Below are 13,102 nucleotides of genomic sequence, written 5' to 3' on the forward strand. Positions count from 1 at the left end.
GGGGCCCTGGGAGTGGTCTTGGGCAGGCAGCCTTGGGGCTAGGTCTCGCTGCACCCCCGGGCAGCACCTCCAAGCTCTATGGCAGTCGCTATTCCAGCCTCCCATCGTGATTTCCATTGCTGCCGATGGCCCCTGTGCCTCCGCACCGGGGAGCTTGCTGGGGGGGTGCTACCCAGTGCTGCCCCCCCCGCAGCAGGGCAGCACAGCGGCGATGCCCAGCAGAAGCCAGCGGTGCTCAGGACAGGATCTCTGCAACCCCGGAGCTGTGATAGGGTGGCCCCATGCCCCGTGCAGCCCGGGCTCCTGACCGCTGGGAGAGCGGGAGGAGGAGGGCACCGGGCGCTTGGAGCAGGCAGCAGCTGCCGCAGCTCCTGCTCCCAAGAGAGGGGAGGGTCTGATCACCAGGCGCAGCCCCAGAGACGTCCTCTGCCAGGGTTCATCCCCCATACAGGCCATGCCAGGTCCAGGCCACGGCGGCAGTCAGACGCCCTTGCAGTGGGCTGCCCCGGGAGCTCAGGCAGGGCTGGGCTCGGGTGGTAGACTCGGCGGGCGTGGGTTCCTGCAGCACTGGTTGGACCATTGCATTTTGGTATGAGGAAGAGGAGAGGCAATTCCTGAGTGACGCTCAGGGCATCGCCCACTGCCTGGGACTCTCTGCCTGGTCACGGTCACAGGTCTGGGGTCACAGCAGCTCCGAAGTCCAGACCCCCCGGTGAAAGCTGCTCTCCGGGAAGGTGAGGGGGCTGCCGGTTGCATGGACCCGGCTGCCATAGCCCGGTGCCTTCAGCTGTGGTTTCCAAGCGCCCTTTGCTAAGGGAATGAGACTGAAGCAGGCAGGTGCCTCCAAGCTGGGGTGCTAAGTGCTCAGCTCAAAGCTGCTGATCACGATGCCGCGTGGTCCAGATAGCAAAGAATCCTTTACCTTCCTTCCCACGCCCGCTCCCCTGCTGCCTCGTCGCTGCAGCCCTCCAAGGGCTTCACAGGCAGAAAACAGCCACTGATGGAGTGAACTTCAGCTCACAAAACCTCTTGCTCTAGATATCCGTCTGCGTTGGTTAGTCTGTAAGGTGCAAATCGATCCCACTTTCCACCTGGTTTAACACCTCTTCAAACTTGAAATCTCCTTGTCCCTGGAAGCAAGACTGGCAGCTGCCCCTGGCATGTAGCCACCTCTGGGAGGGAGCAAGTAGGGCAGTGGTACCGCACCCCACAGCTGCTTAGCAGGATGTGTAATTAGTAGGGGCAAAACCTCATTAACTGTCCCAGGGCACCTCTGGGTCCAGCCACCAGCGCTGCATTGCCCCGTGTGGGAATAGCCAGGGAGGTGCAGCTCCCAGGCAAGCGGGGCACGCAGCACCACTCTTCACACGCCACGGGCAGATCTGGGCCAGGGCATGGAGCAGCCAGGCTGGCACGTACCTGCCGTGTGCAAGGCAAGTGCCTGCAGGAGAAGGCACCATGGGAGCGAGCAGAGCTCTCGGCAACCGCAGGCCGTGTGTGACCGAGCCCTGGGCCAGGGAGGGTCCAGCCCTAAGGAGCAGCTGGGAGCTCGTCTGGGCAGGGCCCGCAGGGTCACTACATCCAGGCCGTGCTGACTGGGCAGCCGGGCCCTCCCCGCCCTTGCACCAAGGGAGTGTGCTGCAACCAGCTGGGCGTCAGGGCGGCTTTTCTCTGCCTTTGTGGGCGGCTTTGAGATGAGGCTGGAACAGGTCATGCCTCTGCCGTGGGACATCCTGCCTCTGCTGTCCCCCCACCTCCCTTTCTGCTCCATATGTCAGAGGGTTTTAAGCCTCCCCCAGACACGTTGGGTGCTGCTGCAGCCCAGGCTCCTGCTGGCACCGACCCCGCAGGGTCCTGGCGGGAGGGTCTTGCCCCCGCGCTCAGGCTCAGCCCCACACTGCACTGGGGCAGGAAGGGATTTCCCCCCTGCTCAGCCTGGTTGCACTGGGGGGGGTTGCCTTTTTCTGCAGTGGGGGCATGACTTTGGCCTGGGGTCTCTTCTGAGGGTATATTAAGGCCCTTTTACAGAAGCAGGACCTGGTCCCCATTGCTTTCTGTGTGGCAGGCTCAGGTGTAATGTCTTGCATTGGGTCAGGGCTGAGTGTGTGGTTTGTCTAAGAGGTTAGAAGATGGGTTTGTCTGGGAGGATTTATATGGGGCTGACCCTGCCTCAGGCAGGGCTCGGATTAGATGCGACTCCTGGAGCTCCCTGCCAGCCCCCCGGCTCTAGCATCCTCTATGACGGCTTGGACACAGCTCTAGGCATGGTGTTGGTGGGGGCTGGAGTTGTGTCTGGGCCCACCGTCACGTGTGTTTACTTCATCTGGCTCGTGACAGCCACCCTGGCTCCCTAGACCCCTCAGCATCCCCTCCACAGCCAGTTCCCCACTCGGTCCTTCCTCAGCTAGCGATAGCACTTAGCAGTCATAGCACCACCGACATAACACTTAATATACATAGAGTGCACAAGCTTTCTGATACCTCGGAGCTAACGAGCTGTGTGTGGTTCATCTAGCAGGTGCCCTGCGCCGTGGGGATCCCCTGAGACCACCCTGCCACGGGAGAGGTGGTGCAGTCTCCATCCTCGGCAGTTTTGAAGACCCAGCTTGATAAAGCCCTCGTCATGTGGGATGATGCAGTTGGGGCTGGTCCTGCTTGAAGCAGGGGGGTTGGACTGGATGTGACCTCCTGTGCTCCCTTCCAGCCCTCATTATCTACGACTCTATGACTTACCGCTTGTGGCACCCTCGCTGCTTGTAGCCATCGTTCCCCATCGCAGACACATGCAGCCTCCTGTTCCTCAAGAGGTGGCAGCTCCGGCGAGCCCACGAGACTTGCGCACGTCCCTGCGAGTCTCCGCTAGCCGTGACCCAGGCGTCCTGCTTCTTGGTCAGCCGGCGACCGGCCGCTCTCCCTCCGTGCTGTTCTGCAACTTGCTGGAGCTAGGCACGGGTCAGAGCCCAACTCTGCCACTTTTCCTCAAGGGTCTCAAAGATACGAAGGCATCTGTTTGCCACCAGCTCGTGGCCTCGGGGTCCCAGGGACCTGAGATTGTGCATCAGAGTGGAGGAAACAGTAAAACACCTGTGTGCTAAACTGTGCCCTGCTGTGAGATCTCTGGGTCCTATTACATTTCTGCTCCAGGGACCGTATCTCCTGTCTAGCCAAGGCAGATTTTATCGGCACTGCCACTTGCGTAGCCGTAGTATCTTCTATCTGCAGGAAGTGAGAATAATAGGCTAAGACAGGTACAACACGGGTTTTCTCAGCCAACATCAATAAATCCATGCCTGCTTCGCTCCCAGGGACAGCTTCCTTCGTCCTTGACCTTGGCCTGTATCTTTTGATCGATGCAGCCTGCCCTGAAAGCTCCCTCCATATCGCTGTTCATTTGCAGCCAGTATAAAATGTCTCTGCCCCTCCTCTCAGATTATCAGTCCCCACGGGACCTTCTTTTGTCTTTTCCACATATTTTTTCTGTTTCATGGATCTGTCACTATTCTAGTGGCTTTAGACAGGATCACACCAAGCAATGAGAGCCCCCCCTTAAAGAGGTGATAGGGATTGTTGGTCTCCCCCAGCAAACAGCCTCAGTCCCTTTCTGCAGGGTCTCATCCCGAGGCATAGCTCTGGCAATCACTGTCCATATTTCAGCTGAAAATAGATGCGTTTTTTTATATCACCTTGATACGTACAAGAAATAGCTCTTGACTTTGCTCTAACGAACTTCACTCAAACACGCTAATGAGGGTGTCACCACTACCTCATTTCTGCCAGGTTTGGCTTCAGTTTGCTAGTCTCACCTTTGCAACTGAAATCAAACCATCCAGGAAGACAGCGTGCCCAGGAAGAGGTGTTTGTCCAGCCCTGATGGCAAGCAGTTTACAGTCGCTTACTGTTAATGCTGCCCTCCCATAATAAAGCCATAAAACTTTTTATGGCCAGGACCAGGACCAACTCCTTTCCTGGAGTTGGTTTACATAAATTTTTTATCAGCACCTGCAAACCGTAAGTCACGGTCTTGAGTTATGCTCGTGTCACAGTACAGGGACAGTGCCAGCACCTTCCTCGGGGCCGCCCATGGACAACTGATTTTATGCTCACTGACACCGTACTTTACTTAACCCCTGCAGGCTTTGTAGCCTGTCCATCAGGGAGCTTTGCACGGGAGTGCGCTCAGGCACCTGGGTGGGGGCACAGATTCCCCTGCCCCCTTCTCCACCCGAGGACTCTGCGTCTTCCCCCTTGGTGGCTGGGTGAAGGCCTCTGTCCTGCGGTGCCCACCTGTACTCCTTGCCGGCTCACAATATGTCTCTCCCAGGGATGCTATTTGCATTACAAGGAACTCACCTTTTGCTTTCCTGCCTTTCATCCCACATCTCTGGCTCTTTCCAAAGCTGCTTGAAGCTTGTGGGCTTGAGCATCTATTGTTCAGTCTCTCTTCCCTCTCATGGGTGGTGGGAAATGACCCCTTTCTGCACGCTGCTCTCATCCTTCTGGGTCTATATAAATGCAAACGGTTTCATCTCCCCCCCTGCACTGAGCTGAGCATGTACCTGCTGTTGGCTCCCTTGTTCGCTTGGTGGCTTCCCCACCTGGCGTGGCATTCACAGGCCCCGCATCTCTCGGTGCCCAGCTCCCCAGTTTGGCTGTTTCCTCTGGCCCCCAAGCCCAGGAAGTCAGGGCACCAATGTTTGTGAGAGCCACAAAGAGGAGAAGGAGCAGATGGAGAGCATGCACCTGCTGCTCTGAGCACGACCGGGACGGCAGGCTTGGGATATGGCTGCAATTCCCTGGTGACCCCCAGTGCCATTGCCAAAGCCCACCGGCTCTCCCCTCGCCTCCAACACAGCCCCCGGATACCCCTGGGGCTGGGACCCTGTTAGCACAGCCCGGAGCTGGAGCAAGCAGATGCCCCTCCATGCTACCCATGCACCTTGCACCCATGCACGCAGCACGGGTGGGGTGTTCAGGCTGGGAGGTGGAGAACAAGCTGCAGACGTCCGGCACTGGGCTCCACCGGGGCATGGACAGTTCGAGTCGCCATCTGGCAACAACTGCACCCTGTTGCCTTTGCTGCTCGGTGTGCCGTGTTTGGCAGGTGGAATCAGCTTTCTGGGAGGCTGTGAAAGGTTTGAATAAATGCTGGGGGTCCTCTAGTCCTTCTATCTGCATCAATGCTTCATCTAGGTCCTCTGCATCTTATCTGTTGGCCATGGGAGCACTGGAAAAGCCTGGACCAGCCCCACACCTCCTGCCCCATGGCACCCTGCACTGTTGCAGGGCTCAAGCTGAGGCAGCCCAGCAGGTCTTGGTGGAAAATCTCCCCCTCTTCCTCATAGGCATGGGCAGGGAGCAGCCCATCACCATGATGCTGGAGGCACCATCCTCCCTGACAGCGCATAGGCAGCACCCGCCTGCCCTCAGCCTGCTGCACGTGTGTTGCTCCTCTCCCCTGCACCCCCTTGGCCTGCAGTTAAACTCCCCCCTGACACATGCATGGATGCTGGGTCTGGCTCCCTGCACCAGGGGGGTGGAGAAGTAGAGGCTTTTCCATCTCCATGGGCACAGGCACCCCTCGATTGTCACATCAAGTGGAGGGAATAGAATCGCAGAATCGCAGACTCACAGACAATGAGGTTGGGAGGGAGCTCAGGAGGTCACATCTAGTCTAACCCCCTGCTCCAAGCAGGACCAGCCCCAACTCCATCATCCCAGCCAAGGCTTTGTCTACCAGGGTCTTCAACACCTCCAAGGATGGAGATTCCCTCTCCTCTCTGGAGAGCCTGTTCCAGTGCTTTACTACACTCCTTGTGAGAATTTTTTTCTTAATATCCAACCTCAACTTCCCTTGCTGCAACCTGAGCCCATTGCTCCTTGTCCTGCCATCTGCCCCCACTGAGAACAGTCCCGCTCCATCCTCTTTGCACCTACCCTGCAGCGAGCTGAAGGCTACTATTCAATCCCCCTAGGTCTTCTCTTCTGTAGACTGAAGCAGCCCATTTCCCTCAGCCTCTCCTCACCAGTCCTGTCCCCCAGCCCTCAAACCATTTTTGTTGCCCTCCACTGGACTCTCTCCAATGTGTCCACATCCTTTCTGTAGCGGGGTCCACAGCTGGACACAGGACTCCAGATGTGGCCTCTCCAGTGCTGAACAGAGGGGAAGAATTACTGCCCTCGATCTGCTGGCATTGCTTCTACCAATGCAGCCCTGGATGCCATTACCCTTCTCTGCAACACGGGCACACTGCCGGCTCCTGTTCAGCTTCTCGTCCACCGACACCCCCAGGTCCTTTTCTTCAGAGCTGCTGCCCAGCCCGTCACCCCCCGCCTGCACCGGTGCAGGGGATTGCTCCATCCGAAGTGCAGGACTTTGCAGTAGGGTCCCAGCTGCCCGTCTCTGGGATGTGGGTGGTCAGTTCCACTGGTCAGGGCCTTGGCTAGAAGCAGAAACCTGGAAGGTGGCCAAAGTCAGGGTCTGGAGCCAGGGGCCGTCCATGGTGTTGACCCTCAGGGCACTGTGGGAACCTGGAAAGGTTTGACGAGCCAGTCCCACCAGAACTGAATCCATGCAAACAGGAATGGAGACGAACGTGAACGGAAAAGTTAGCAAAGCAGCACAGAGACGGCAGTGACCACCTGTCCAGGGAGAAGCACAGAAAGCCAAGGTTTCAAATGTGGCAAATGTGCATTTGCATAAAGAAATAACAACACGAGCAATATGTGAGAGTGCTGAAGATGCACGGCTTTATGTGTCGAGGGCGTGCGGCAGAGTCGGCTCCAGAGCATCTCCCAGAGAAAGACGAGCACTGGAGGTTTCGGGAGCTGTGCTGTCAGCAGCTGGATGGCAGCTGCTGTCTGGACTGCCGGTCAACGACTCTCCCAGGGCTGAACCTACTGTTCCCCCATAGGAGGAAGGCCCCTGGCCCTGCTCACCCAATTCAGCAATGGAGCAGGATGGAGGCTGCCTCTTTGCAGCCTCAGCCTCCAGCCGGGAGGGGAAACCCGGCAGTGACTTGCCCTGCAGCTTCCTGGGAGGCAGAGACTAGAGGGCTCAGGGCAATTAGCTCGGGCAGCTCCATCGCTGCCTCCATCAGTGCCTCCTGGAGCTTGGTCTGCAAGGTGTACTCCTGGATGGGTGGGCACCTGCCGGGCTTTGCAATCCTTGCTGAAGCCCAGTGGATGAGGGCTCCTTACAACAGGGCTGTGCTGACCAGGTAGCAGGGAGCCAGCTGCCCGGCCCCTCTGGTCCCTGGATTTTTCTGAGATCAAAGAGCAAACCCCATGGTCCTTCCAGCTGCCCCCGGCCATCATCTGAGCTGGCTGTAAAGCGCTGCCTGGGAAAGCATCCCCCGGGCTGGCTGACTCACGCCAGGATCCTGCGGTTAGCATGGACACCCCTATGTCATGCAACACGGTGGGGGAAGGAGGGGTCTGCAAACATCCCGAGGAGCATGGAGACATGAGCAGGGGACTGGGCAGGGGGTTGGGCTGGGGGTTGCTCCACTTGGCTGCTTACCATCCATCTCATGCTCCTCCGTCCATCTGCCTCTGCCCGTCACCTCTCATCAGGGGTTGGAAGCTCTTTAGGTTGGGGACCATCTTCTTGTTGTGTGCTGGGGTCCTGGCTATATGCCCCCATGCTCAGCCTGACACTGCACTGGGGGCAGGGGCGGATTTCCCCCCTGCTCAGACTGGTCGCACTGGGGGGGTTTGCCTTCATCTGCGGCGGGGGCACGGCCTGGGCCGGGGCTCTCTGCAGCGCCCATGACCCCCCTGGCAGAAGTGGGACGTTGGCGGCTGTGGCCCCCCTGTATCCTGGGGCAAGACCGGGGGCTCTTGATGTGTGGAGCAATGGGCCTTGTTGCTGTGCACGGGGCTGGGGCGTGGGATCAGACCAGGACGTGTCCGGCAGGGTTTGGATGAGGGTGATGCTGCCCGGAGCAGGGGGCTGGACTGGAGGTGACGCCCGCGGGGCTCTGCCTGCCCTGCTGCGCACAGCCCGGGGGATGATGATGGTGATAACAACGGTGAGTTGTTATCCATACAGAGCTGGCAGCATAAAGGAAATTCACAGAGGATGCCCAGGCCCTTTCCTTACATAAGAACATCAGAGCTGTGGAGCGGGTCAGACCCAGGTCCGTCGTGCCCAGTCTCCGGTGTCACGGGGCAGAGAGCGGAGGGTGGTTAGGAGATGACGGGGTCTGAGCAGGGTTTTCCCTGCTCTTCTCTCCCTTGCAGCCTTTAACGTCCAGGCCGGTCTGATGCAAATCCAGAGCTCCCCGTGCCCCTTTCCTCCAAGCCCATGTCCAGTCCCTGTGTGGATCTGGCTGACCTCTCAGCTCCCTTCGCAGCTGGTGGCCGCGAGCCCCCACTTTAATGCCACATGGGGGGAAAAGAGCGGCTTGGGGTTTGTTATAAACTGAAACCTGCTCTTTCCATGCTGTGACCCCTCGTGTGCCCGCACTGACCCCAGTGCAAAGGTGTGGACAGACAAACAGCTATCCCCAGGTAGTGGGTTGGGGGCTGCAATGCAGCTGTTCCACGGCGAGTGCGCCATGCGGCTAGTGTCGTGGCAAGTAGGATCTCAGCCAGGGCTGCTCCTCACCGGGAGGAGGGAGAGATTCATCTTCCACTCACCCCAAGACAGGAGTGCAGACGCGAGAGAGTCCCCTGCGCCCCTCACAGCTCAGCCCAGTATCATCCCCCCCTGCCCGTGCCCACCTGTGCAGCATGGCAGGGGTTGCAGATGGCACAGATGGACCTGAGCTAAGATCCACAGCGTGGACAAGGCCTCGTATAGGAGGAGCTGCAGGCACCTGTCCGGATGGGGGATGCACGGCGGTGGCTGGAGCGGTCCCTGCACTGCTCCTCCCTATCTCTTTCTCTGTCTCTCACACATACAAAACCCCCGCTCTCCTTGCTAGGGGTAACCCTTGGTCTTCCCACAAGCACCAAGGTAGGTTTGTATCTTAGCTGAAATGCTAGAATAAATCTTACGTTACAAAAAGCTCCTCAAGCAGTCGGGATGCTTTCAACACGGGATGCTGGAAATCTCTGGGTTCATCCCATGAATTGCGTCTGCACACCTCAAAGGGCTAATGCTGTGTGCACCCCTGGGGTGCAGCATCCCCTGGTTGAGAATCACCGCTCTAGCGTCTCTTCCAGCCGCCTCTCGCGCTCCCAGAACGGGAGCCGGAGGCCTGGCCTGGCTGCGAGCGTGAGTCAGCAAATTGCTGTGCAGGTCCCCCGACGCCGGCCGGGAACCAAAGAATTAGGAACGTGAGCAGGAAATCGCAGCGCGAGTCTCAGCTTGGAAAAATCCAGCTAATCCACAGGGATGAAGCCGCTGCAACCCCACGTTGCAGGGCGGGGGGGGCCCATCCCCAGCGTGGGCTGCACCCAGCACCAGCGCCTCGGGGGAGGATTCAACCCGCCCGACACATGGAGCAGAAAGGAGTGGGGGCAGCTAGCACAGAGGATGCTGCCACTCTCTCAGCCTTGTTAGACTCCCTCCCCCCTCGTTAGACTTCAGCCCCCATCCAAACGTGCTCTCCTGCTGCGGTCACTCATTTCTTAATGATGGAAAACTACTAGAGCCATTCCCGGGGACACCGAGTGCAGCGAGGCCGCAGCAAGGCAGGGAGTTTATAGCACCCCAGAGTCCTCTTTCCGGGTTTACCTACTGAATCACGTGCAGGCATTTGCACACCCGGCAGTGCTCATCCCACACACCCACCACACCCTTACGAGGGTCCCACAGGGCCCCAGGGGGGCTGCGGCACCTGGTCAAGAGCCACGGGTCTGGCGTCCAAGTTGGCAGCTCCCAGGGGCCAGCGGGACTGGGACAACCTGGACGGCGCTCACACCGGGTCTGGAGAAGCTGCTGCGATCGTCCTTGTGCCCGGGCAGTAGTGACCCTGCCTGCCTGCCTGCCTGCCTGCCTGGGGTGACTCAGCCACGGGTGGGAGCTGAGGTCTGACCAAGCCCGTGGGGAGGACGTGTGAGGCGTGAGGGGAGGGGTGCAGTTCCAGGACACAGACCAAGGGGAAAACCTGGCGGAGCTGGACGCGAGAGACGTGCGATGCAGTCATCCCTCCCCGGGCCAGGGTGGAAAGAGCAGGCGGAGCCTTGGCAGGGAGCAGCGTGGAGCGCTTGGACCACACGGGCCGGCCCTCGGGGGCGAGGAGCGTCCTGAAGAGGGGTCCTAGAGTCATAGACCCCGGAGCCAGGGGGCTGGCAGGGAGCTGTGGGGTCCCATCCAGCCCAAGGCAGGATCAGCCCCATGTCCGAACTCGGAGTCACTGACACAGCCCCAGGCATCACCCCCGCCCCCACCCCGGGGATACAGGGGGGCCGCGGCCGCTAACATCCTGCTGCTGCCAGGGGGTCGTGGACACTACATTGAGCCCAGGCCCAGGCCGTGCCCCCACTGCAGAGGCAGGCAACCCCCCCAGTGCAACCAGTCTGAGCAGGGGGGAAATCCCTTCCTGCCCCAGTGCAGCGTGGGGCTGAGCCTGAGCGCAGGGGCAAGACCCTCCAGCCAGGACCCTGCGGGGTGGGTGCAGCAGGAGCATTGGCACAGCCCAGCCCTATCCCAGCCTGGGCTGCAGCAGCACCAGCGTCCCTGGGGGAGGGTTAAAAACTCCTGAGACATGGGAAAGCTGCATTGCTGGCAAGGGCAGAAGTGGGGGCAAAACCTCTGAGCCAGGCGGCACCCTGTGTCCCACCTAGACCAGGCTGGGGAGAGAGGTGGCACCATCTCCCCAGGACCCTGCTCCACGGTGGAGCCCCCAGCGTAGGAGCCGGCAGTCTGGCACGGACCCGGCAGCGGGAGATGTGATGTCCTGCATAAAGCAACGCTCCTCGCCGTAGCGTCTGCTCTCTCCCCGGGGCAGCACCAGTACCTCCCCCCTGCTGTGGGTGGGGTGTGGAGGGGTCAGCTCAGCCCAGAGGGTCCCGTGCCCCATGCTGTAGAGGCACAAAGCCCCCATGGTCAGGGTTGGCCTGGCCTGGAGGGACAATCCTGCCTGGCCCCAGGTCAGCGGGACCCCTTGTGAGCAGGCATGGCCTCTGAAGGCACCCAGCGTCCCGGCTTTCATCACGCCGGAGGCTCAGCTGCCCCCATCAAGCCAGACCATCAAGCTGGTGCTCTCGTGATGGGCGGTACCCCAGTAAGGTGGCTGCCAGGTCTGGCCACCTCCATTTGCAAAGGTTGGAGGGGTTCGGGACAAGCGACAAGAACCTCTGGGGGCTTGGGAATAATCCAGGGAAGGGGGAGAGGAAAGACAGGCCTGGCCGGTTCACAAAGGAGCTGGACCTCGGTGCAGAGGGGCCCTGGGTGGGTGGCGAAGCGGCACGTGGCATGGAGCAGTCTCCTCATCCAGGAGCAACCTGGTGTGCCCTCGCCAACCCAGCACAAGGGAAAACATCTGTCAGCCAGGACCACTCCGCTCTGAGGCTGCGGGTTTGAGCTTCTGTCAGAGACGGGGCACGGGGCCGCACGGGGCTACATGGGGTTGTTAGGGAATGAATCTCACATCACGGATTATAAGGCTGAGAGGGGTCGCTGCAACCCTCCCGCCGGCTGCAGAGCTGTCCGGAGGCACTTGAGCATCCCTGTTTGGGCCAGGGGTTAAAATTACCGGTGGTGGAAAATCCCCCTTGGTAACACTGGGATCCTGCATCGCTGCTGTTTTACCTTGGGGATTGTTGGGCTTCACTCCCGGGCCCTGGACCATGTTCTCCCCTGTCCGGCGAGGCTGGCGAGCCCCCTGCTCTCGGGATGCAGCCACCTACCTCTTCCAGGGATGCTCTCTCTGGGCAGAGCCGAGCAGTAAGAGGGGTCTCCGAGCGCTGGCGCCTTCGAGTCCTTTCCTGCGGAACGGCGAGGCTGCGGGTGCTGGCAGGAGACTCAGGGGATATAGCCGGGCTGCCCCGTGGGATACAGCCTAGGCACCGTGGTCTCCGAGCCAAGGTTTCAAAGACCCTGGAGCCCTTCCAGCTGTAACAGTGAGATGAGAGCCCAGGGTGGAGACCAGCAAGCCGAGCGCTGGCCTGGATCAGATATTTCAGGAGAGAGAGGCCAGAGGCAGGGAGAGACGGTCCTGGGGGCCAGGAGGGAGACGAGGGGCAGGTGGCAGGGGGCCGTGAGCAATGCCAGGGACGTGAGGCTGGCTGGAAAACCTCAGCCGACTCAACGGGGGAATCAGAGCTTCCACCGCGCGGCGAGTGACTCGGGGCTCAGCTCAGCGTTTCCGGCTCGGCCGGAGGGGGTGCTGACGGCAGACTTTCCGGCCTGGAGAATTTCCCCCCAGATTTCCCCGGCGTCTGGAAACTTCCACCGCGTTCCCGGCACGCTGCCCGGGAACTTTCCACCCCTGTGGCCCTGTGGGACGCCGGGCCTGGGGAGCCAGGGAGACCACCAGACCCCCTTGCCCCATGGAAAGCAGGATGTACCAGCATCGCAGGGCTGAGCGCCGGTGGCAGGGATGGGGGCAGGTGCTCCCAGAGGCCTGGAAGGGGGACAGGGTGGTTTAGTGGTTAAAGCAGAGCCTGGAGCAGGGGGAAGAGCTCCTGGAGACCCCCCCGTCACATGGGATCCCCAGCCCCTGCTCCCCACGGCAGCCCAGCCCGACAGCGTGGGACAGGGATCGCTCCCGGGTCAATGCTGCCCATGCTGCCAAGATCACCACTCTGGGGCCCGTTCTCCAGCCATCTCCCATCCCCGGTTCTCAGCAGCTGTTTTCCCAGCCCCGTTTCCTGGGATAATGCGGCCACAAAGTGCCGGGAGGTTCCCGCAGCCCACAGGAATCCCAGCCGGGGGGGACGAGAGTGACCGCAGAGCCGGGGGACCGAGCCCGCGGCGCTGCCTTGGAGCCGAGCGATGACAACAACGCTGGGGTCCCCCCGCAGGTGCGCAGCAAATCCCCCCGCGTGGGGGCAAGGCGGGCGACTGAAGCCTTGGGGGGAGGAATGTGAGCGATGCGGGGCACGCGGGGCCTGGCCCCTCTGCATGGGAGCGGGGGGCCTCGCGGACCAGGACCCGCACAGACCCCCGAAGCGGCCGACGCGTGTCCCGGGGGTCTGCCCCGCGGCGAGC

Source organism: Alligator sinensis, unplaced genomic scaffold (genome assembly GCF_000455745.1).
Source record: "Alligator sinensis unplaced genomic scaffold, ASM45574v1 scaffold1083_1, whole genome shotgun sequence".
NCBI lineage: Eukaryota > Metazoa > Chordata > Crocodylia > Alligatoridae > Alligator > Alligator sinensis.